The sequence below is a fragment of the Schistocerca cancellata genome, chromosome 5 (assembly GCF_023864275.1).
Source record: "Schistocerca cancellata isolate TAMUIC-IGC-003103 chromosome 5, iqSchCanc2.1, whole genome shotgun sequence".
In the NCBI taxonomy this organism is placed as follows: Eukaryota; Metazoa; Arthropoda; class Insecta; order Orthoptera; family Acrididae; genus Schistocerca; species Schistocerca cancellata.
The window spans coordinates 308,668,576-308,694,453 of NC_064630.1; the positions used below are offsets into that span (position 1 = coordinate 308,668,576).

Genomic DNA, 25,878 nt, shown 5'->3' on the forward strand with positions numbered 1-25,878 from the left:
GCTATTGAGAGCGTGACAAAAACGAAAAAGTGAACGTTGCTATTGGCCAGACTGCTGTCCTGTGAGGTGCACTTATTGCTTTCACTGTGCGAAAGCCCTCCCACTAAGAGATTTGGAGAGCTGCAGAAGCTAACTATTTCATCTAGCGAATTATTAGCTTTTGAATGCCGCTGACATGGGTCCCTACTACCTTATGGCCAAAAACCAGCTTTTCCATTTTTTTTTTTTTTGTGACTTCCATGCTTTTCCGTTTTAGCACGTCAGTTCTTTAAATTGAAGTAGATATGTTATAAATCTGGATCGGTTGATAAACTGTTCAGAAATATGCTGGCGTATTATCTCAGTTTATCTGTTCGAGAGAAATATTCACAAGTGTACTTTTAAAAGCAGATTAAACTAAACTACTTTCAGATCGTTTGCCCTTGGTCTACGTTATTGCGCAACCTGTGGCGTACAGCCTGAAATACATGAAAAACAAATTGTCATTGATACCAATGCCACGTCTGTGCCAAGACTGACAAATTTTCACCTTGTCTTCTTAAATAGCCTCAAGTGATAAGCCATAAATTTGTAACAAACGTGCCCACAAAAAATACTTAAGAGTATTACTGACAATGATTCCAATACAATGTAAGCTTTCACGCTCGGTATTGTCTTCACTTAAAACTTCCGGGCTGATAGGCCGTGGTCGAAGTACAAAACTCTCTCCTGACGTTTCGTCTCCGACTGCGGGAGACATCCTCGGAGGTAAAAGCGGCGAAGTGCAGTTTGCCACTTTACCTCCGAGGATGTCTCCCGCGGTCGGAGACGAAACGTCAGGAGAGAGTTTTATACTTTGACCATGGCCTATCAGCCCGGAAGTTTTAAGTGAAGAATGATTTCGATACTTACCTGGCGACCACAGCTAAATGATGATGGTGTTATCCGAATTACCATCATTTGGCACAATAGTTGTGAAGTTTTAAACATTACAAGACTACGTAGGGCGATTGTTCAGATTTACTGTGCAGATTTGCTAAACGATCAAGGAAAGAAATACAAAGTTCTTATCAACAGATTTTAATCATCTATGAGTAGCCTCTTAAGTGAAGAGTGATAAAACGTCGCCGCTACAGTTCAATAATTTTGGTCAGGTGTGATGTACAAATTAAGTAAATTTGTTTTGAAAGTGACAACACTTGCAGGTTTTAAAAACTAGCTTCTAGTCAGCAAGGCTGCAAAAGGAGAGTTTCCTGCCCCAATTAGAAATTTTGTCACTACAAAATCTATTGACGAGTTTGAATGCCACTTGGAGTAAAAATACTTAATAAAATGACATGAGAGTTATAGAAATCTGAACAATCTAAACTGTTCAACCATCTTGACAGATTTTTCAGCTTTGCTAAAATTATTCGTTGAAATACAACACTTCACAACAAACAGAAACTTTCGAAAAGTCGTCACAACAATTTTTTACCCTTCACTTACGAAGCTCCTACTTACAAGTCTTCCGGTCCATACTGAATACTAATTAGGTTCCTTTCAGAGTATGTTGATGCAATAGCTCCATATTTAACCATATACAACCATTTAATCATATACAACCGTTCCCTTGAAAGATCCGTACTGAGACTGGAAAGTTGCACGGGTCACACCATTATTCAAGGAAGGCAGAAGGAATAATCCACTAACTTACAGGCCCATATCATTAACGTCGATATGCAGCACGATTTTGGAACATATATTGTGTTCGAACGTTATGAATTACTTCGGAGAGAACGGTCTGTTGACACACAATCAACACGGATATAGAGAACATCGTTCTTGCAAAACACAGCTAGCTCTTTACTCACGCGAAGTGTTCAAAGCTATTGACAAGGGATTTCAAATTGATTCCATATTTCTAGATTTCCAGAAGGCTTTTGACACTGTACCACACAAGCGGCTTGTAGTGAAACTGCGTGCTTATGGAATATCGTCTCAGTTATGGACTGGATTCGTGATTTCCTGCCAGAGAGGTCACAGTTCTTAATAACTGACGGAAAGTCATCGAGTAAAACAGAAGTGATTTCTGGCGTTCCCCAATGTAGTGATATAGGCCCTCTGTTGTTCCTTAGCTATATAAACGATTTAGGAGACACAAAAAAGGGTCAAATGGCTCTAAGCACTATGGGACACAGCCGCCGGCGATTTAGGAGACAATCGGACCAGCTGAATTAGGATGTTCGCAGATGATGCTGTTTTTTATCGTCTAGTAAAGTCATCAGAAGATCAAAATAAATTGCAAAACGATTTAGAAAAGATATCTGTATGGTGCCTCAATTGGCAATTGACCCTAAATAATTAAAAACGTGAGGTCATCCACATGAGTGCTAAAAGCAATCCGTTAAACTTAGGTTACACGATAAATCAGTCAAATCTAAAGGCTGTAAATTCAACTAAATACCTAGAAATTACAATTACGAACAAGTTAAGTTTGGAAGAACACATGGAAAATGTTGTGGGGGAAGGCAAACCAAAGGTTCCATTTTACTGGCAGAACACTTACATCTACTGAAGAGACTCCCTACACTACCCTTGTGCTTCCTCTTTTGGAGTATTGCTGCGTCGTCTGGGATCCTTACCAGGTAGGATTAACTGAGTACATCGAGAAAGTCCAAAGAAGAGCAGCACGTTTTATATTAGCGGGAAACAGACAAGAGAGTGTTGCAGACATGATACAGGCTTTGGGGTGGACATCATTAAAACAAAGGTGTTTTACGTTGCGGTGGAATCTTCACACGAAATTTCAATGACCAGCTTTCCCCTCCGAATGAGAATACATTCTGTTGACGCCTACCTACATAGGGAGAAACGATCATAATAATAAAATAAGGGAAATCAGAGCTTATACAAAAGATATAGGTGTTCGTTTTTTTCAGCACGCTCTTCGATACTGGAATAATAGAGAATTATTGTGAAGGTCGTTCGATGAACCCTCTGGCACTCAAGTGTGATTCTCGGAGTCTCCGTGTAGATGCAGATGTTTTTTTGCCGTTTACCAAAAGTGCACACAAACACTGAACAAAATCTGAGATGATTGAGTGGGGAAAATCCCACAGACTAGACTACTTGACATAGGCTTACGCTGCAAGGGTCGTTCCGAAAGTAATGCCTCCTATTTTTATTCATGGAAACTACAGGAGATACGTAAATCACAACATTACAACTAAATAGAGAAATATTTCAGCTACAGCCCGTCATTTTTCCACATAGTCACTACCATTCGTTATGCACCTTCGCCAACGATGAAGCAGAGCCTGTATGCCGCGCTTGTGAAAATCGATACCAGCTGAGGCTAACCACTTCCTTACATCTTTGACAACAGCACCCGAGTCTTGAAAATGCTGGCCACTTAGTCCATCTTGTAGAGGCCCAAAGAGATGGAAGTCTGAAGGCGCTAAATCGAGACTGTATGGTGGACGTGGTACGACAGTCCAGCAGAACTTTGCAATGAGTTGCGTGGTCGCAAAACCGGTGTGGGGCCTGGTGTTATCATGTTGCAGGTGAACGTTGGTCTTCTTCTCTGGCCTTACCCTGAAAAGTTGGGCTTTCAGCCTAGCCAGCGTCGTCTTGTAGCGTGCTGAATTGACACTTTCTCCAGGCTCCAGGACATGCAAAAGAACCACGGACTGGCTATCACAGAAGACTGTGCACATCGCTTTGCCTGCAGATGGCTGTGTCTTGAACTACTTCTTTGACGGAGAATTCGCACGTCTCCATTCCATGGACTGTCTTTTGGATTCTGTCTCGTAGTGGTAACACAACGTTTCATCTCTGGTAACGATTTTATTCAGAAAATTGTCACCTTCAGCTTCATATTGGTCCAGCAGGCCCCTACAGATTTCCATTCGATGAGTTTTTTGTTCTTCTGTAAGCATCCGCGGGACCAATCTCGCACAGTTTCCGATAACCAAGATTTTTCAACGTTGTTGAAATGGTTCAAATGACTCTGAGCACTATGGGACTTAACTGATGTGGTCATCAGTCCCCTAGAACTTAGAACTACTTAAACCTAACTAACCTAAGGACATCACACACATCCATGCCCGAGGCAGGATTCGAACTTGCGACCGTAGCGGTCACGCGGTTCCAGACTGTAGCGCCTAGAACCGCACGACCACCCCGGCCGGCCTTCAACATTGTTTACAAGGTATTACAGCCGACATTCAGCTTTTCACACAATTCTCAGGTTGTTATCCGCCGATCAGCACGGCATGGGTGAGTTGATCAAGACGCTCTTCATTGCGAGGGATGACAGCTGTGCAGGATCGACGCGTTCGTTGCTTGTCGTGCACACCCTCTTCACCATCTTGAAAATGCTGTACCCATCGTCTCAAGTTGCTCACGTCTATTGTATTGTCTCCATATATCTTTAGCAATCGTCGATGGATTTGAATCGGCGCAATTTCTTCAGTAGTGAGGAATTCAATCACACATCGCTGTTTTATACGCGGGTCCTTATCAGACTCCATTTTGGTACACTTCTCTGCCGGCGCCAACTACCACAGAACAACGGAACCATCTGCAAATGAAAGAGGAAGGTTCAAGCATTAGCACTACACCAACGACATCTGGATAGGACATCCAATCACCACAAAAAGATAGGAGGCATTACTTTTGGAAGGACCCTCATATATAGTATCAGTGGGAAGGTTTTATGATTTGATGTGCGCGAGTAGATGAACAAGAAGTAGTCATCTAACAGGTCTCGATGTGTTAAAGGCCATTACGAAGCTTCTTCAAGACTTGGTGGAGGGGAAGGGGAGGGAGGGCAGTCACACAAATTGCCGACCAACCATAATCCTGGGGTGTTCGTTAGACGACAAGCTAGGGAACCAATGATACCCGTCGTTCTTCTGAAAAGGCAGGCTCATTCCTCGTCACATTTGTCCAGGCTCTATCGCGGTAAAATACAGCAGATGGAGTTACCTGAAGTGGAAAAAGGCTCTCGGGCTGTAAGGCCTCACTGATGCTGCATCTGATGTTCAAACTGGCGACATCACAAAAAAATTGGAATCTCACATTGCATCTAATAACGCACAGCAATATCACAGATGGCATTTATGTACTGAGCGTACCTCAAACTCCACCGAAACAATTTTGGGACTTGTTCAGTGATATTTGCTGGGACCCATAGTCTCCAGTGTGTCGTTAAAGGTTAACCATGTGGTTTGTTTTTTTTCTGTAAAATTACCTTCGTAACAGTGGGAATGTGTGCGGTATGCAATTACCAACATATACGGCAAAAAATACTCAGTAGTGCAACAACCAGCAGATGACACAAGTGTACCGCGATTTGTTTGCCATTACTGCAAATACTGCTGGGTATAAAGTAGTGCCGCTCTGCCATTGCATGCAGCGGACCCAGTATAAGGTACATATCAACCAACACGAAAATAAGTAAACCTATTCGTATTGCTGTGTATAACTGTTAATGTACAGTTTATACTGTCGGAAAAACAAACTTGAGACAGAAACTAGCAGTATTGAACTCAAGCTTGAAGGTGTCTGTAGATCAAAGAGAGCATTGCTGTTGTCAACAGCAAGCACAATAAGTGAGCAGAGTTTGTTTCCAAAAAGAGATGCAGTGTGTGTAGTAGACATTCACTCTGTTGTGCAGATATAAGGGACGATCAAAAAGTTTGTTTGAGGGCGTTGCTGCACCGTTTGTGCAACATAGCGAGACTCATTGTCAGATTTGGGAATAGAAATACTTAAATGTAGGGAAGGGTTTAGTATGGTATTCTTGTCTAACTGACATGCGTGTGGTAAATGCGGAATGTGAGCTGTGATGACGTTACTACCGAATGCCTGCAAACAGGACCAACATGCTGTTATTCTTTCCTTGCCAGCCGAAGGACATACACCAGTAGACGTCCGTTGGATAATGAAGAATGCGTACGGGGCAGCATGTCCGTCGAAAACTACTGTTGTGGAATGGTGTGCCAAGTTTCGTGCTGGTCGCTGTTAGACACAAGACGCTGGTCGATCTAGGAGGGCAACCTCATCCATTACCGGCAAGTGACAGGACACTCGAGCACCCACCCTATAGTCCCGATCTCTCCCCATGCAATTATCACACCTTCGGTCACTTAAAAAGTTGTTGAAGGGTCTACAGTCATGTCGAGCAAGGATGTGCACTAGGCAGTTAAACTTCTTCATGGTGTTTTACCAAACGGATATCTTCAACCTGGTGCATCGGTGGGTGACTCAATGCTCACGGCGATATTGCCTGATTGGCATACCGATTATGCACAGTACAGCCTTCAAACGGAAACTTTTTGATGCCCCCTTGGTGCGTAATTCGTAGCGGTTTTGTTTTGCATGTTGGTACTCCTGTTGCTTGACTTTATATGTTGTGAGTTTGTTATTTGGAGATAATGGGTGGAGTTGTAGACGCCAGAAAATGGAGTGCCAAGCGGAGAAATCGGAACATTTTCAACATATTCTTCTGTTTGAGTTCAGTGGAGGGGTGACAGCAGCAGAGGCAGCCAGAGACATTTGCGCTCTGTATGGGGATAATGCCGTTGGACAGAGCACGGCAGTAAAATGGTTTTCTCGTTTTAAGGAGGATCTTTTGACACTAGAGACTCCACTTTCAGCCGGCCGCGGTGGTCTAGCAGTTCTGGCGCTGCAGTCTGGAACCGCGGGACTGCTACGGTCGCAGGTTCGAATCCTGCCTCGGGCATGGGTGTGTCTGATGTCCTTAGGTTAGTTAGGTTTAAGTAGTTGTAAGTTCTAGTGGACTTATGACCTAAGATGTTGAGTCCCATAGTGCTCAGAGCCATTTGAACTCCACTTACAGGAAGACCTTCAGGTTTTTATGAAGATCGTTTAAAACGCATTAGAACACAATGATACACGTCAGTGATGTCAAGAACTGGTAAATATCATGAACTGTGATATTCCACCACCTTGCAACGTTTACATTCAATGGGGAAGGTTCAAAAATCGTGTGTATGGTACTGCACGCTCTAAGTCGAAATCAAAAAACTTCAAAACCTTCACAAGTGGCCATTTGCGCATCTCTGCTTGCTCTTCATTGTTTGGCTCACGAACATCACCCACTTCTCTCTTGTATCGTTGCTGATAACAAGGAATGGTGCCATTATGCCAACATATATTGAGGTGACAAAAAAGTCATGGATTACATCCTAATGTCGTGTCGGACCTCCTTTTGCCGTTCATAGTGCAGGAACTCGATGTGGCACGGACCCAAGTGGTTGCATGAAATACTGAGCTACGTTCTTTCTATAGCCGTCCATAATTGCAAAAGTGTTGCTGGTGCAGGATTTTGTGTACGAACTGACCTCTCGGTTATGTCCCATAGATGGCTGATGGAATGTCAGGCGATCTGGGTGGCCAAATTATTCGCTCAAACTGTCCAGAATGTTCTCAAACGGGTAGCTAACAGTTGTGGCCCGGTCACATAGGGCATGGTCATCCATAAAAATTTCATTGTTGTTTGGGAACATGACGTCCATGAATGACTGAAAATGGTCTCCAAGTAGCCGAAAATAACCATTCCAGTCAATGATCGGTTCATCTAAACTGGAGGATCCAGTCCATTCCATTTAAACACAGCGCAAACCAGTATGTAGCCACTAGCAGCTTGCACAGTGCCTTGTTGGCAATTTGGGTCCATGGCTTCGTGGGGTCTGCGCCTCACTAACCCTGCCATCAGCTCTTACCAACCAAGATCGGGACTCACCTGACCAGGCCACGGTATTCCAGTCGTCTACGGTCCAACTGATATGGTCACGAGCCCAGGAGAGGCGCTGCAGGTGATACCGTGCTGGCAACAAAGCCACTAACGTCGGTCGTCTGCTGTTATAGCCCATCAACGTCAAATTTCGCCGCACTGTCCTAACGGACACGTTCGTCGAACGTCCCACATTTCTGCGTTTATTTGAACCAGTGCTGCTTGTGTGTTAGCACTGACAACTGTAGGCAAACGGCGCTGCTTTCGGTCGTCAAAGGCCATCGACCACAGCGTTGTCCGTGATGAAAGGTAAGGCGTGAAATTCGGTTTCCTCGGCACACTCCTGACACTGTGGCTCGCGGAATACTGAATTCCGTAACGATTTCCAAACTGGAATGTCCCAAGCGTCTAGCTCCAACTACCATTGTACGTTAAAAGTCTGTTAATTCCCATCGAGTGGCCATAATCACGTTGGAAACCTTTTGACATGAAGTACCTGAGTACAAATGAGAGCTCCGCCTGTTCACTACCTTTTATATTTCCTTTACGCTACACTACCGCTATCTTTGTATGTGTATATCATTATTTAATGACTTTTTCGCCTCAATGTAATCAAAAGAAAGGAATGGTTGAGCCCAGATAAAGCAGCAACTCCCTGCACAAAGACCTCCGCGCATCCACACAAGATAATGTTATGCATCTAGTGGAAGGGCGACGGTGTAATGTACTAAGAATTGCTTATCCGATGTGTAACCATCATTGCTGACATCCGTTGTCAGCAGCTGAGACGTCTTGCAAACGCATTCCGAAAACAGCGACGAGTAAGACTGCGTTAAGTGATGCTACATCGTAATGACAACCTGACCGCATTCCGACAGAGTGATAAAATACACCATACAGAACTTCGATTGGGAAGTCATTCCGCATCCACTTTATTCACCTGATCTTGTGCCCTCTAATAATCACCCTTTTCCCTCTCTCTCGAACAAACTTCAAGGAACTTCTTTCCAGATGAAAATGCACTCCGACCATGGCCCGAAGAGTTCTTCGCCTCAAACCACGTGATTCCTGTAGTCGCGGAATCGAAAAGTTACACCAGCGTTGGCAGACTTGTAAATAGAGAAGGAGAATGTTACTGAGTACTACAGTATCTGTTGAGTGTATCTGTTGTGTATATTAAACGCATGGAAGAATGCTACGAACTTATGCATAGATCTTGCATCAAAAATTTAGAAAATATTCCAGAATAACCTACGAAATTTTTTCTGTATAGTTAGAGTTGACCCTACATTTCCTACATTATAGCAGTATCCTTATTCGCAAACCTTCGCTGGTAGGAAGCGTTGCTCACTTGATTAAGAATATTACACTGTCCATTGACACACAGTATCCTCCTCCGGCCAGATGATGAACCGGTATGTAAAGTGTGTATGATACATATTTTAACTACGTATGTTTCATGCGCGTCCTCAGCTTGGCTGGATACCTGTGCACTATCCCACCATGCTAGCCGACAACCACAGTAATGTAACATAAATTCAATATGTGAAGTGTCGGGCCTCTTAGCTAAATTGATGGGGCTGAGACGGCTCTCCTGTGATTTTGTCAAGTGATCAGCCATTCACATTATTCATCTGATTGTCGTTCCATTAAGTAGCGTCTCAAGTAAGGAACAGTCCAGTTTTATTCATTTACGAAGAGTAGACACGCTTTTTCCGATATCCTCCATTTTTATAGAAAGATAAGCAACCTAGTAAGAACTTTGGCTCAATTTTCAAGAACAATTTTATGGACTCAAATAATATGGCTGTTATGTACACTAAACGCACCACTATTTGACCATCCATTGTGGAAGCAGTGAACTGAATATTTTTAGTGTCAAAGTATAATGCGTTGTAAGGACTTTTTTCCCAAAACGATTTATGGAATTTAATAGAGGGCAAGGTAACTGATAAACTGAGTTTATCAGTGACGAACCACATACTTGTGCCGATATAGCCACATATTTCGAAGAAAACTGCTGATGTGTGTTCCTGGGAAATCTTCGTATCAAATTTGCTTACGATAATAGGCGTCTTTGAAAACACGTGATGTCTATATTAATATCCAGTTTGGTCGTTGATGACCATGCTATTGAACGTCCTAAATCCATTACCAATAATTGCTGCAGGTAATTCCAAATATATCACCGTGAACACTTAAGGAGGAACGACAGGGTGACGTCGGAAAAACTCGAATATTTTTTATTACGGAATTCGAAGAATTATTCCCAAAATTATCCAGACAGTAACGATTCTATGTACTTTCACTTTCCTCATTTGGAGATGCACTCCAAAAGTAACACACAGCCCATGCGAAACTGTCAACATTGCTTCAAATTTGGCCGTATATCTATTCAATGTAGGCCACACTGGATTAATGCATGTGGCAAATGCCCTTCATATCAAAAGCGGCGATGAAATGCGCCGATTCTTTGAAGATACAGACTCCAGCGGCGTTGCGCTCAGCGACGAAAAGGGATTTGAGAACGAAAATGAGGATTATCAGGTCAAAGTAACAGAAAGCGGCCATCCGTTAGCGGGGGCGATAATTATTATGGACCGGGCATACATGATATTCCGTAAGTTGCAAGCTTTGTCCCTTTTTTATGTGATAGATACTCGTCAATCTTTAAACGCGTTTTTCTCAAAGCCATGTTTTTCGGCATGATTGTCGTCGCCCACGCTACAATTCTCATCCGATTTTAATGACTTTTGGTCTTCCTTGAAGCAAACTGAATTCTCTTGTTCATCGTAGCCGATTTTTTTATGATGATAGTTAGCATTTTTTCGGCCAATAAAGAGCGTCCAAAAATAGATTTTTTCAAATGTCTATCATTTCAAATATCTATAATATCGCCATTTTTTTAAATCTTTGCGGTGAACTAAAATTACATCTGTAAGCATCAGGGTTCTGTATTAATCTCATGCTTCACATAACTACAACCGGAGTGACAGCGACAACCGTCGATCTACCTCCTTTCAGACTTGCCTCGGGAGAATCCCAATTACGCAATGAAGATACTAATATTTTTCAGTAAAACACCCCATTAAAAGCTTCAATGTATGCATTATTCACTGAAGCAAACCCCATTTGTCTACTACATTCCAATACGGAGAAAAAAATCCTGAATTTGAGCAATATTTTCGTCCTTCGTCCTGTCGTTCCCCCTTAACGTATCGACTACTCTGCTCGTTGGAGCTAGAGTGATACTCCACCAGACGTGGCAAAAAGGGAGCGGAAGAATGCAAGTATCGGAATAAAGTCTCTTCTCAAATTTAGGTTACGATTTTTGTTGTTATTGCCTTCACCTCAGTCCGGGGCGAATCGCTAGTTTGTGTATTGTTGTAGAGGCAAGCGAGTAAGGGTGCGCCGCACCGGTTGCTAATACAGTGTAGGGCTTATTGATCAGTGTGCCCCATCGTTAAGTGGGGCTGCACGTCCTTGATATTAACAATATTTTTTCGGGAAATTTGTGGTGTAAGGTGTGAAATGTGGGCGTTTCCCAGCGAAATAAAATGTCTATTTACACTCCTGGAAATGGAAAAAAGAACACATTGACACCGGTGTGTCAGACCCACCATACTTGCTCCGGACACTGCGAGAGGGCTGTACAAGCAATGATCACACGCACGGCACAGCGGACACACCAGGAACCGCGGTGTTGGCCGTCGAATGGCGCTAGCTGCGCAGCATTTGTGCACCGCCGCCGTCAGTGTCAGCCAGTTTGCCGTGGCATACGGAGCTCCATCGCAGTCTTTAACACTGGTAGCATGCCGCGACAGCGTGGACGTGAACCGTATGTGCAGTTGACGGACTTTGAGCGAGGGCGTATAGTGGGCATGCGGGAGGCCGGGTGGACGTACCGCCGAATTGCTCAACACGTGGGGCGTGAGGTCTCCACAGTACATCGATGTTGTCGCCAGTGGTCGGCGGAAGGTGCACGTGCCCGTCGACCTGGGACCGGACCGCAGCGACGCACGGATGCACGCCAAGACCGTAGGATCCTACGCAGTGCCGTAGGGGACCGCACCGCCACTTCCCAGCAAATTAGGGACACTGTTGCTCCTGGGGTATCGGCGAGGACCATTCGCAACCGTCTCCATGAAGCTGGGCTACGGTCCCGCACACCGTTAGGCCGTCTTCCGCTCGCGCCCCAACATCATGCAGCCCGCCTCCAGTGGTGTCGCGACAGGCGTGAATGGAGGGACGAATGGAGACGTGTCGTCTTCAGCGATGAGAGTCGCTTCTGCCTTGGTGCCAATGATGGTCGTATGCGTGTTTGGCGCCGTGCAGGTGAGCGCCACAATCAGGACTGCATACGACCGAGGCACACAGGGCCAACACCCGGCATCATGGTGTGGGGAGCGATCTCCTACACTGGCCGTACACCACTGGTGATCGTCGAGGGGACACTGAATAGTGCACGGTACATCCAAACCGTCATCGAACCCATCGTTCTACCATTCCTAGACCGGCAAGGGAACTTGCTGTTCCAACAGGACAATGCACGTCCGCATGTATCCCGTGCCACCCAACGTGCTCTAGAAGGTGTAAGTCAACTACCCTGGCCAGCAAGATCTCCGGATCTGTCCCCCATTGAGCATGTTTGGGACTGGATGAAGCGTCGTCTCACGCGGTCTGCACGTCCAGCACGAACGCTGGTCCAACTGAGGCGCCAGGTGGAAATGGCATGGCAAGCCGTTCCACAGGACTACATCCAGCATCTCTACGATCGTCTCCATGGGAGAATAGCAGCCTGCATTGCTGCGAAAGGTGGATATACACTGTACTATTGCCGACATTGTGCATGCTCTGTTGCCTGTGTCTATGTGCCTGTGGTTCTGTCAGTGTGATCATGTGATGTATCTGACCCCAGGAATGTGTCAATAAAGTTTCCCTTTCCTGGGACAATGAATTCACGGTGTTCTTATTTCAATTTCCAGGAGTGTATATGGTGCTCGTAGCGAAGAAAAACCTGAGGAGGAGGAGGCGGCTCCTCAGAGACCGATTTGTTGTGATATTCTATGTTAATATTGGCATATGTCATCAGAATTGTACGCCCTTCCGAAAGCTGGGTAATAGATCAAAGCCAAATATAGATGGAGGTGAACCAGTACCTAAATGAAGGAGAGTACTCTTATTTATACGGAAAATCGAATTATGCAGAATAATCCAACATTTTGTTAACAAGAATATCGTAAAATTTTCCAGATTCACGAATGTTAACATACAAGTTCTGCAAGCTGGCGGTAACCTAACATGGGAACTACGAATCGCAAATAGCCTATTCTGTCCGCAACACAATGCTGGACCTCGAGTTACGCTACATCTTTTCCTGAGGAGAAATTGATCCGCTATTCAGAGACATTTTCAGAAGCGAGTTAACACTTACGGCTGTCGGATAAAGTAAAAAGTCTGTGCTATGATGGCGCGTGGGTGTCTTTGTGTTACAATCGTGTGGTCGCATCACCTGATCTACGGTAGAGCCTATTCAGAGGTAGCCCCTCTCGCCGAAATTTCGTGCTCACCGATTTGGGTTTCGGATCCATTTGACGCAAAGTTCTCATTGCCTATCTGCTCACAGGTTTTATACAGAGGACTTTGGCGACGTCTGTGCGCTATCGCGTGCTCGAGGTAGGCTCGGAATGCTCGATTCCGTAAGGTGACGCCCGACAAGCGGCGTAAGATTAGATAAGAACCAACGTATCGCTTTAGTAATAAGCGTGATGGTGCGACTTCCTGCACAGACGTAACAGTTCACATTTAGTCGTCAGGTGTAATTACTGGTTGGTGTTTGCCGTTACAACACTATTTATCTTTATCATGCAGCCGGCCACTGTGGCCGAACGGTTCTAGGCGCTTTCAGTCGGGAACCGCGCTGCTCCTACGGTCGCCTCGGGCATGGGTGTGTGTGATGTCCTTAGCTTAGTTAGGTTTAAGTAGCTCTAAGTCTAGGGGACTGATGACCCCATATATTAAGTCCCATAGTGCTTAGAGCCATTTGAACCATTTTTATGATGAATCTTCAAGCTCCATAAGCAGGGCTTCTCCAAATTTGATAAGCTGTTTTTTGCCGTCCGTACCAGCAGTGGAATGCAATGGGAAAGTTTATCTGTTGTAGCATCGGCCTCGTGACTGTGGAACTTGAAGATCGGCATGAAGCCTATAGCCTCTTCGCTCCGTTCTGTGCGAATGACAAGACAGTATCGTATCTCAGTCTGAAGTCTGCGTACACGGAGAGCATTTTATTTCACACTTTTCAACATGAATCTTTAAAGACAGAGTAGGCTGTTCGTATGATGACCCATTGGAGAGTGAGGTATGATGACCCATTGGAGAGTGAGCGTCTTTTGTGCCAAATAATCAGGCGAGCTGATAGCAGGGCAGAGGAATCCCACATGCCAATGCTTGAGAGGAGATTTCCAGTTCTGGCATTTGCATCACAACCAAGGGAAACCTCCGAAAAATTGTGACGATCCGGGAAGTGATAACTAACTTTTAATGAAATCGTAGAACAATGTCGCAGACAAAAAATGTTAAAGCCTACTGTATTTGTTAAGGTGTACACAGAGTGAAAATGATGACATTGCTCGAAATGTCCAATGTTACATGCGGTTATATTTAAAGTGCAGCTACTCACGGAGGTGAACTGTAATTATTCGCCGGTCGGTGTGGCCGAGCGGTTCTAGGCGCTACAATCTGGAACTGCGCGACCGCTACGGTCGCAGGTTCGAATCCTGCCTCGCGCGTGGATGTGTGTGATGTCCTTATGTTAGTTAGATTTAAGTAGGTCTAAGTTCTAGGGGACTGATGACCTCAGAAGTTTAGTGTTATAGTGCTCAGAGCCATTTGAACCATTTTGTAATTATCATACGGCAGCGAAACTTGCTAGATGTGCTAGTACGTTAATGCAGAACCGATTAACACTGGAAAACAATGCAATGTAGTTCCAGTTATGACCACCAGATGCAAATGTGGTGTTGTACATTGTATTACAGTATGACATCCACACTGTCATTTGACAAGCCTTAAGGTGAGTGAACAGTATGGCTATTGATAAGAGGGACTGTGCGGTGTTGGTGAAATTGTTTTATGTGAACGGTAGCAATGACAGTGCTGCATTGAGAGAGTATTACCGACTGAAAATTCTGAGGAGAGCCCCAGTGGAATGAAATGGTTTAAAGAAGATGATAATGAAATTCGAAAACTTGGGTGAGCTTGATGTGGCACCTGGAAGAGGAACGCATCTTATCTTTGTGGAAGTTATTGCTGAGTTTGCTGCTGCTGCTGCTGCTGCTGCTGCTGACCATGCAGCACATGCCCCAGGTAGAGCTAGTAATCATGCAGTGTCGTGAGAATTGTCCATCCCTGTACAGAAAGTTTTGCAGTCTATCTTACACTGGTGCGCATACAATATCCAGATAGTGCAGCCACTTAAATCTCGTATCTGGAGCAACATTCTGAATTTGGTTGGTTCAAATGGCTCTGAGCACTATGGGACTCAACATCTGTGGTCATCAGTCCCCTAGAACTTAGAACTACTTAAACCTAACTAACCTAAGGACATCACACACATCCATGCACGAGACAGGATTCGAACCTGCGACCGTAGCAGTCACGCGGTTCCAGACTGACGCGCCTAGAACCGCACGGCCACACCGGCCGGCCTGAATTTGCTTTTCGGTTTCTGGCGCGGATCGAAGTTGATGACATGAGGCCGTGTAATACTCGATGGAGTGACAACGCACATTTTACACTAGAGGGTGCAGCGAATACACATAACTGCCAAATTTAGGGTATTGTTAAACCACTTGTTGTGCACAAAGAGCCATTACACTCACTGTGACTCTGTGGTGTGGGTTCAGAAGCAACTTCATTTAGGGCCTGCCATGCATACTGTCATGTCTGCACTTTATTGTCCGCATCCCGTGGTCGTGTGGTAGCGTTCTCGCTTCCCACGCCCGGGTTCCCGGGTTCGATTCCCGGCGGGGTCAGGGATTTTCTCTGCCTTGTGATGACTGGGTGTTGTGTTATGTCCTTAGGTTAGTTAGGTTTAAGTAGTTCTAAGTTCTAGGGGACTGATGACCATTGATGTTAAGTCCCATAGTGCTCAGAGCCATTTGCGCACTTTATTGGACCCCCTTGTGATTCCTGCTTTGGAAAAGCACAACTATTAGTTTTCATGCAAGATGGGGTGACACCTCATGTCGCTCTCCCAGTGAAAGGTCTGCTTAATGCATCCTTATACGAACGTGTTACCTCCAGAGGTTTTCCAGATGCCTGGTCTGGCGGATTATCTAATCTAAATTCTTGTGACTTTTGGCTCTTGGGATATCCAAAAGAATGCATTTCCATGGACACTTCTGGCGTCTACCTGCTCAGAAGGCCAGTGTACAGGAGCACGTTGCTCAGATTCCAGCGGGACTGCTGCGAGCAATTGCTGATGACGTCGTTTTATGCATGCAGCAACTTGTCGACGTCTCTGCTGCTCACATTGAACAAACTGTGTAAACGGCAGTTAATAATAATATCAACATTATGCCTTTCTCATTTGTTTGACGTTGAGCGAGGTGGCGCAGTGGTTATTACGTTGGACTCACATTCGGCAGGACGACGGTTCAATTCCGTTTCGCCCATCGTGATTTAGGTTTTTCGTGGTTTCCCTACATCGCTTTAGGCAAATGCTGGGATAGTTCCTTTGAAAGGGCTTGGCAGACTTCCTTCTCATTCCTTCCCTAATCCGATGTGTCCGCTGACCTCGCTGTTTGGTCCCCTTCCCCAAATCAACCGACTGACTTGTTCGACCTTTTCTGCCCATGTCCCATTCCTAATTCATTTGATGTGGAAGCATTTCTGTATGTCTTTCTTGCATTAACGGCGTCACATTTGCACCTGGTGGCTGAAACTGGAACTAATTCTTTCCAGCATAAATCTGTTCCACATTATCGTGTTAGAATATCTACTAAGTTTCAGTGTCATACTATAATTACAACCCACACTGGATCTCTGTGAGTAGTTGCACTTTCATTACAACTAACCGATATATACATCATGAGTGAGTGGCAGAGAGCATGTTTTCTAACGCCCACTTATAACATTGCGTGATACCATTTGTCTGTGGGTGGTAAGCAGTCGTCATCGTAAAGGTAATATCTTCAAGAGTTAGGCCATGTCATATGTCATATTTCTTCTATTCGACCGACGTTTCGACTCCTCCGGTGGGACGTTCTTCAGGATCTTGTAGTTTCCATGATTGACTGAACACTGTCAAAGACCAATGTCTCGTAACAGAAGAAATATCACATGACCTAACAACCCATTTTATGTTGAATGAGAACAGGCACAAAAGCCTGTAGGCTTACGCACACTGTTACCCAATTATTCTCATTTGTCGACTAGCGAACATTCATTACAAATAAGTTCGTGTGTGGTGGCATACGCTATTTTAGGCGGAATTGGCACTAAATAGGCTGGTTCTCACAAGTGATTTCGTAGTCGACATTCTCCACAGTAGCGTAAGTAATATCTGAAGGATGATTGTAGACATAAAGAAATCAAATTCTTTACCTCAAGCATGTAGACATATGTCTGATTCTGTTAGCACTCCGTCTTCAGGCCACAAGTGGCCCATCGGTACCATCCGACAGCCGTGTCATCCTCAGTTGAGGGTGCGGATAGGAGGGGCATGTGGTCAGCACACCGCTCTCCCGGTCGTTATGTTGGCTTTCTTAGACCGGAGTCGCTACAATTCGGTCGAATAGCTCCTCAATTGGCATCACGAAGCTGAGTGCACCCCGAAAAACGGCAACAGCGCATGGCGGCTGGATGGTCACCCTTCCAAGTGCCGGCCACGCCCGACAGCGCTTAAATTCGGTGAACTCACGGGAACCGGTGTATCCGCTGCGGCAAGGCCGTTGCCTGATTCTGTTAGGCTCTTTATGAATTTCAGATGGCCAGATGCTTGTCGTGCAGACACTGCAAGATGGCCAGTTGTAAATATGCTTGGATGAATACCCATTTCTGTATCGTGTTAATCAGAATTAATCTTTAATAACTTTCTCATTTCGAAAGCCTCCAATAAAGATGTTATCTTAATTTGTTCAGCAGAAGTCTGTGTTAATGCAGTGATGACTTGGTTATAATCAGTGCTAGCATTTTTCTCTTAAGAATCACTTGAAAGACAAAGTCCTTGTATTTGCATTCGGTTTAAGTACCATTGTGACGTATGGATACAGGGGAGCCATAATATTATCACCACCAGCTTAAGGGTGTGTTGCTCCGCCTTTGAAACAGAATACTGCAGTGGACCGGATTCGACAACTCTTTGTAAGTTCAGGAATTATGTGGCACCAGGTGTTACACACAGGTTATGCGATTCCCACCGGTTATGAGCCATTGGTTTCTGGGTGCGGCGCTGGCACCAGTAGCATCCCATATGTGTTCCACTGGGTTCAGATCAGACGAATTTCGTGACGGAGATATCAATGTTATTTCGCTCTCATGCTTCTCAAAACCACTGCAGCGTGCTTCTGGGGGCAGTTATGCTACTGGAAGAAGCCATTGACTTTGAGGAAGACATAAAACAAGAATGGTTGCAGGTGATCAGCAGTAATGTTCACATAGCTCACAACTGTCGTGGTGCCTTCGATTACTGCCACAGGTCCCATGGAAGTCAAGGTGAATATCCTTCATAGTGTGCAACTGCCCCCACTGGCTTGCGTCTATGGCTTGGTCCATGTTTCGAGCAGCCGTTACTACTAGGTCTGAAGGGTTCTGATGCACTTTTCTGTCGTCTACGTCTGTGTCATGGGGTCCGAAACCCCCGCCCTCCCTCATCCCCCTGGATCACAAACTAATAAACGGAACGATCTCTGACCAATTTACCTCATCTTTCAATCTGATAACCGTATGTAGGACAGTTTTATACTCTACAGGTTGTCAGTTTATATCCAGACGTGTTAAACGCATCAAGGTGTCACCTGATACAGCTCACATCCTTCGCTCAGTAAACGAAGCTGTCTGCATCCATATAAAGCAACTTGATGTCTTGAAATGGAGTTTTCGCAAACTCATAATATGCACAGTACACGTGGAGCTTTGATAGAGCCAGGGTTGCCAGATCTCCGGACACCTTCAGGTGTGCCTGTATGTGGAACGAATTCTCCTGGTGTACCGCCGAGCGACTTTAATCTACGGGTTGAATGTGACCTTACTCATTGATCATTTTGGATAATTTTGTTAGACTGTTAATTTCTTACTGTAACAAAACGCTACGTTTTTATTCTTATTCTGACGACTTTTGATGGTTGCGTCTGTAATATTGGGCTAGCACATTGTTAACGAAACACTGATAAGTTACGGCAACATGTCAACTGGCAATGTCTATTTTTGGTGTTCGTTCTTCATCGTCTTGGATCATGTGTGAATAGACTAGCTCTCGAAATTCATAATAGTGAGTAATAACAGTGAAAGGAAGAGATGATATCTAAGTTTATTCCGCGAAGAATGGTTGTAGCACGAAAATTATAAAGAGTGGTTACAAAAAATTGATAATGATGAGTGTATATATAAATGCAGAATAAACAGTATCTAATTTACTGGTGAATATAGCAGCATGAAGGCTGCGAAGGAACATTTACAATCGGGACGACACAAAGCGGATATTATCGCACAAAAGAAAAATCAATCTCATCTTACCTTCTTGCCAAAGCAATATTTTGCAGAAGAGTGGAATGCAGTGGAATTAACTTTGACTTATCGCGGTGTAAAATACCACCGTCCTTACATTACTGAAGATTGTGGTAATAAGTTATATCCACATGTTTTCAGTGACTCCTGTGTAGCAACGAATGTAAGACGCAGCTGAACTGAAAGTGAGGCATTAGTAAAAAATTGGGTTCTATTTTATGCTAATAAGCAAATTAAAGCAAAATTTTCCATCTCCATTAGGTTCAGAAGAAATACTGCCGAATAGTTATAACGTACTTCTCCAAAAATAATGGAAAATGAAACGAAGTTATTGATTTCTCTGAAAATGTAAACGAATCTGCAGAAGCCATTTCAAATAAACGAAAACAATTTCAGATAAGTTTAAATTTATTTTATTGGAAAATGGTTTAACACTAAACAATGTTTCTTATTCAGCAAACGAAGTCTCAGTTAATTTTGGCAAACATTATTGTGCCTTTGGTAGATTAAAAAAATAAAACTCAAACTTATACAACGTCAATTGTTGTTGTCATATATTACATAATTATGCTAAATTTGAATTCAGGCTTTTAAAATATGACGCAGAAAGTCTAGTTCTTAAAATCTATTCAGTCTTTTCAATATCATCAATAAATTCCTAGGAACCACAAATATTTTGCGAGTTTGCTCAACTTGAAATGTTGCGACACATTGTTGTATGATGATTACGTTTTCAGTCAGCTGTGGAGCATCCTGTTAACAGGTGGCGAGTTTTAAAGATGTATTACGTAGCATGGAACGAAGACAAAGCACCCCTCTCCGCAATTTGTGAATGTATTGGCTCTCAACAAGACCAAATAAACATTTACTCACGAACGCTACCAGAGTGATAAAAGCAGCTTTACCTTTTTCTGGATCAATTAGACTTTTGGAAAAAGAGGACACACTTTCCATAGACGTTCATGAGGTTATGTTAGAAGTGAAGAAGCAAATAAGAGGGTTGTAAGGAGGATAAGTTTTATGGATCTGAAGTTAATATATCTTTAGGACGCTTTGCAGGAGGAGAGAAAAGTATCCTAGTACACGAGTGCACAATTATCCATGACAGATTATTAAAAATCTTTATGAATGGTACATCTTTAGTGAGAATGGCAGTTTTATAAGATTGTGTCCATACTAAATTTATGTGAACCAAAACTGTTTTCATTTATTGACCTGACAAAAAGTCGTAAAGAAATGAAAATTAGTTTCGATGGAACCAAACTGTATCAACAGTTTCCTGTTTTGTAATTTGTGGTATCAAATCTTGATAGGTGGGATATAATTGTAAAGTATGGAGTGAGTTTTTCGAAAAAGTAGATGCACCAAATTTGTTCAAAATAGTGCAGCATGTCCTCACAAGTATGTTGAACGAGTGTTTAGTGTAATGAATGTGTTATGGACAGATGCTAGAGACAGATTGTCTGTTGAACTTGTGAAAGTCTATACTTTTGTTCAGATGAATTTGAAAATGACATGTGAAGATATGTACAGCATGGTTCTTAAAAAACAAAACTCTTCCGAAAGCAGCGAAATCCTCATCAAAATTTGAATAATAAGGCATGCGTTTATAACAGTGAATTTTTACTATTGTTATTTTGGCTTGGCTTGGCTTGGCTTGGTGTAGTTTCAGTTAGTGGTAATGACAGCATTTGCAAGTGATTAGTAGTAGTTGTAGTAGTAGCAGTAGCAGCAGCAATAGTAGTAGTAGTAGTAGTAGCATTAGTAGTAGTTAATTTTATTATGTTAGGAAAAACTGTGTCCATAATAATACATAAGTCTATTTAACAAATTCTGTCCCCAATTACACAAATCCCCGTGGCTTGTTGGTTGATCTCCAGGTGTGTCTGAACTTCAGTCTGGGAACCCTAGATAGATCCAGTACACACATATCAAGATAAGCAAGTTGTGTGAAGTGTATTGTAACCATTTCCATCTCCAGAGCCACAAATTCTTCATGGAAGATCTTAGTTCATTTAAAATTTGGCTTGACGATCCAGTATCTGCCCTCTAACATTCATCCCAATGTCTGATTAATTTAATGCCGCTAAGTTTTCGAATATTCTCAACTGTTTTGCAAAAATCGCGTTACACTTTAATTTACATAAATATGTCTCAAATCCACACATCATGGATGATCTGTTACCGGTGTTTAGACTTCAACTAGGGTTTCTGGTTGAATTGGATAACAAAGGTGAGACTAGTCAGTTCTGTACCGAAATTTAGGCATTGCTGGAGAGTCTTATAAGGTATAGTATATCTCTTTTTATCCCCCAAATTTATCATAAGATTGAGGAGGGAACCATGTTGCAGAACTTCGTGCTCTGGACATGGCAGCAAATCACTGTGCTCATCATCCAAACTGTTAGGATACGCAAAGTCTAATATGCTACATCGGAATTATCTGGACGGTTGAAAAATTCATTCTATCGGGTTTAGCACGCTTCAGCAAAAAAAAAGGCCGGTATGTAGTAATTGTTATGGCAAACCCATATAAATTGTTAACATCCAAGTACCCATTTGTGAGTTATTTGGCTCAGTATCTCTATTTATGCATTGGTAAAGGCTTCCATGAATCCTGCAGTTAAAGAACAGTGATATGCCAGCATCAGTTAAAAACTCGAGTTTGGCACATGTGGTTTTTAGAATTGTGCCCCACAACAGCCCAGGTTCTGTGTAGTAGTGTACATGACTCAGACTGTATGTTCTCACACACACACTTCAGAACTGCTTTAATATATCTGCAAGGAGTAGTATATCTTTTTCCATGTAAAGTCTTGCATATCCCTAAATTAGATATATTAAATTCTTGTCAAAAACATGTTCTGTAGTCATATTCTGTATCAGTTACGGCATTGTCTGTAAGTTTACTTCAGAGTGCGCAGTCTACAGACTCTTCCCACTCAGTCCAGATATTCATATAGGAAAAGCCCTTTCTAAGCAGTTGCCTGGCATATAACATAATTAGCATCTGCTGCTCATGGGAGGTGCATATCCTTGTGATGCAGTGTTTCACCGCGTTTCTGAAGTGCCACCTGCAAAAATTTTAACAAATCCAGGAAGCACACCATTAAATGTTGGTAACCCTCTCCAAAAACGAAATTTATTCAGGACACTAACCCAGTCATTGTTCAGATCAAATTTTCAGTAATGAAGGGAACATAATATCCACTGCAGTTGTGGAAGATAAGGGGTATGATGCATGAGCTTGTCATTCAGGTTGCGTTCATTATTTATTAATGGCAGCACACAAATGTGACAATTAACAAATTTATTATACTTCAACTGAACTTTCTGTGTAGTAGTAAGAAATGATATTATAGATTGCAGATTTTCTCGACTTCCTCTGCAAGATTTCAGCCTCACTGAGAAACCATTTCTAACGATTTTTCCCCATTATAGAATTTAAAACAGGTAGAGTTGGAATTATATGAACATACAACCTGTATGTTGCTTTTTAGAAATATGAAGCAATGGGGTCACCCCCCCCCCCCCAGATACTGCCACAGGAACAAGATGATGTTCAGAGTCTGCATATACCACAAATGGTACTCGTTCCTTGTGTGTAGAATTCTTAAATTTAAGAACTTTCTCATGTCAGTAGTCATTCTACAGATACGTGATGCCTTCTCTGCGCGATAAAAATGGAGATACTATCGAAAACAGTGCTGCTAAAGCAGATTTACTAAACACAGCCTTTCGAAATGCCTTCACAAAAGAAGACGAAGTAAATATTCCAGAATTCGAATCGAGAACAGCTGTCAACATGAGTAACGTGGAAGTAAATAACCTCGGAGTAGTGAACCAACTCAAATCACTTAATAAAAGCAACTCTTCTGGTCCAGACTGTATACCAATTCGGTTCCTTTTGGAGTATGCTGATGCATTAGCTCCATAGTTAACAATCATATACAACCGTTCGCTCGACGAAAGATCCGTACCCAAAGACTGGAAAGTTGCACAGGTCACACCAATATTCAAGAAAGGTAGTAGGAGTAATCCACTAAATTACGGGCCCATATCGTTAATGTCGGTATGCAGCAGGATTTTAGAACGTATATTGTGTTCGAACACTATGAATTACCTCGAAGGAAACGGTCTATTGACACACAGTCAACATGGGTTTAGAAAACAACGTTTCTGTGAAAAACAACTAGCTCTTTATTCACGTGAAGTGCTGAGTGCTATTGACAAGGGATTTCAGATCGATTCCGTATTCCTGGATTTCCAGAAGGCTTTTGACACTATACCACACAAGCGGCTCGTAGTAAAATTGCGTGCTTATGGAATATCGTGTCAGTTATGTGACTGGATTTGCGATTTCCTGTCAGAGAGGTCACAGTTCGTAGTAATTGACGGAAAGTCATCGAGTAAAACAGAAGTGATTTCAGGCGTTCTCCAAGGTAGTATTATAGGCCCTTTGCTGTTCCTTGTCTATATAAACGATTTGGGAGACAATCTGAGCAGCTGTCTTCGGTTGTTTTCAGATGACACTGTCGTTTATCAACTAATAAAGTCATCAGAAGATCAAAACAAACTGCAAAACGATTTAGAAAAAATATCTGAATGGTGCGAAAATTGGCAGTTGACCCTAAATAACAAAAAGTGTGAGGTCATCCACATGAGTGCTAAAAGGAACTCGTTAAACTTCGGTTACACGATAAATCAGTCTAATATAAAAGCCGTAAATTCAACTAAATACCTAGGTATTACAATTACGAACAACTTAAATTGTAAAGAACCCAGCGAAAATGTTGTGGAGAAGGCTGACCAAAGGCTGCGTTTTATTGGCAGGACATTTAGGAAATATAACAGACCTACTAAGGAGACTGCCTACACTATGCGTGTCCGTCCTCTTTTAGAATACTGCTGCGCGGTGTGGGATCCTTACCAGGTAGGATTGACGGAGTACATCGAGAAAGTTCAAAGAAAGGCAGCACGTTTTGTATTATCGCAAAATATGGGAGAGAGTGTCACAGAAATGATACAGGATTTGAGCTGGAAATCATTAAAAGGAAGGTGTTTTTTGTTGCGACGGAATCTTCTCATGAAATTCCAATCACCAACTTTCTCCTCCGAATGCGAAAATATTTTGTTGACACCGACCTACATAGGGCGGAACGATCACCAAGATAAAATATGGGAAATCAGAGCTCATACGGAAAGATATAGGTGTTCATTCTTTCCGCGCGCTAAACGAGATTGGAATAATAGAGAATAGTGAAGGTGGTTCGATGAATCTTCTGCCAGGCACTTAAATGTGATTTTCAGAGTATCCATGTAGATGTAGATGTAGATGATGCTGGGTAGAGCAAGTCAGCAGCCGTTCTACACAACTGATGCTGGATAGACCAATTCCTCTCATGCCTCGTTTGACTGACTGTTCGTGTAAAAGTCGTCAGGCAATTTTTGCTTCAGTAGTAATGTTACTTATTGTCATCAGAGATTAGCAATAAATCGGCAAGATTCCTGTGAATGGGAAATAGTGGAGACTTGCAGCAACCTTATGCTCGATCTCCTCCTCCTCCTCCTCCTCCTCCTCCTCCTCCTCTTTCTTCTTCGTCTTCTTCTGTACATCATGCTTATCAGGCAAATCCCAAGATTCTGTCTCACATATTTTGCAATGTCCTGAAATTTGAAACGTCACTTGGAGAGAGGGGAGAGAGGGGAGATAGTTAAATTTCCATTTCTGCAATAGCCTATAACAGTGTTTATAAAAGTTCCCAATACTAACACACCTGAATTTTGTGATGCGTGTGAAAACATATATGTAATTATTTCATTAAGCATGTTTGTAAGTAACAGAAGTATATGTTTCGAACCATTGTCAAGTACACCACATTAGTTTAACTGTTCATCACTAAGTCAAATATTTCAAAATAAAGGAAATAATTAAAATCAAAAGGGGGACAAATGATCCAAATGACACTGTATATTTCTGTGGTTATATCTATTAAATATGTAATGTGTAATAAATATGTTCCAGAAATTGCCAAAATTTTATTAAAGTTATTCCACATTAAACATTATTATTATTATTGAGTACCTAGTTATAAGTTTTCTGGTTGTAATAGTGTAGTTAGTTCTATTAAAAAAATTTTATTTAAAAATGTGATAAAATTGTCATACCTACAAAACATGTATTACTTACATTTTCTACTGAAGTGAAAGTTATTTATGTTAGTCTCAACACACCTGTATCAGAACTGCCTTTTCTCCATGTGTGAAAGAACAATTTTCCTTTTCCAAAAATGATTTATTTGGCTACTTATTGATGACAAAAACTTACACATTCTAGAAATTTTTTTTGTGAAGTTAAATAAGCTTTGAATAGAAAATACTATGAGTGTATTCTTGTAACCTTAATTCTCAGGTTTCTTAAAATG

General features: G+C 42.6%; 1 protein-coding gene and 1 pseudogene across 5 annotated transcripts in view; one reads left to right on the forward strand and one right to left on the reverse strand.

Moving 5' to 3' along the window:
* Positions 1 to 25,878, forward strand: part of LOC126188144 (UDP-glycosyltransferase UGT5-like) — a 124,717-nt gene that overhangs the window by 56,443 nt on the left and 42,396 nt on the right. The gene's annotated exons all lie outside the window — the stretch shown is intronic.
* On the reverse strand, positions 3,835 to 4,523 carry LOC126188507 (uncharacterized; annotated as a pseudogene).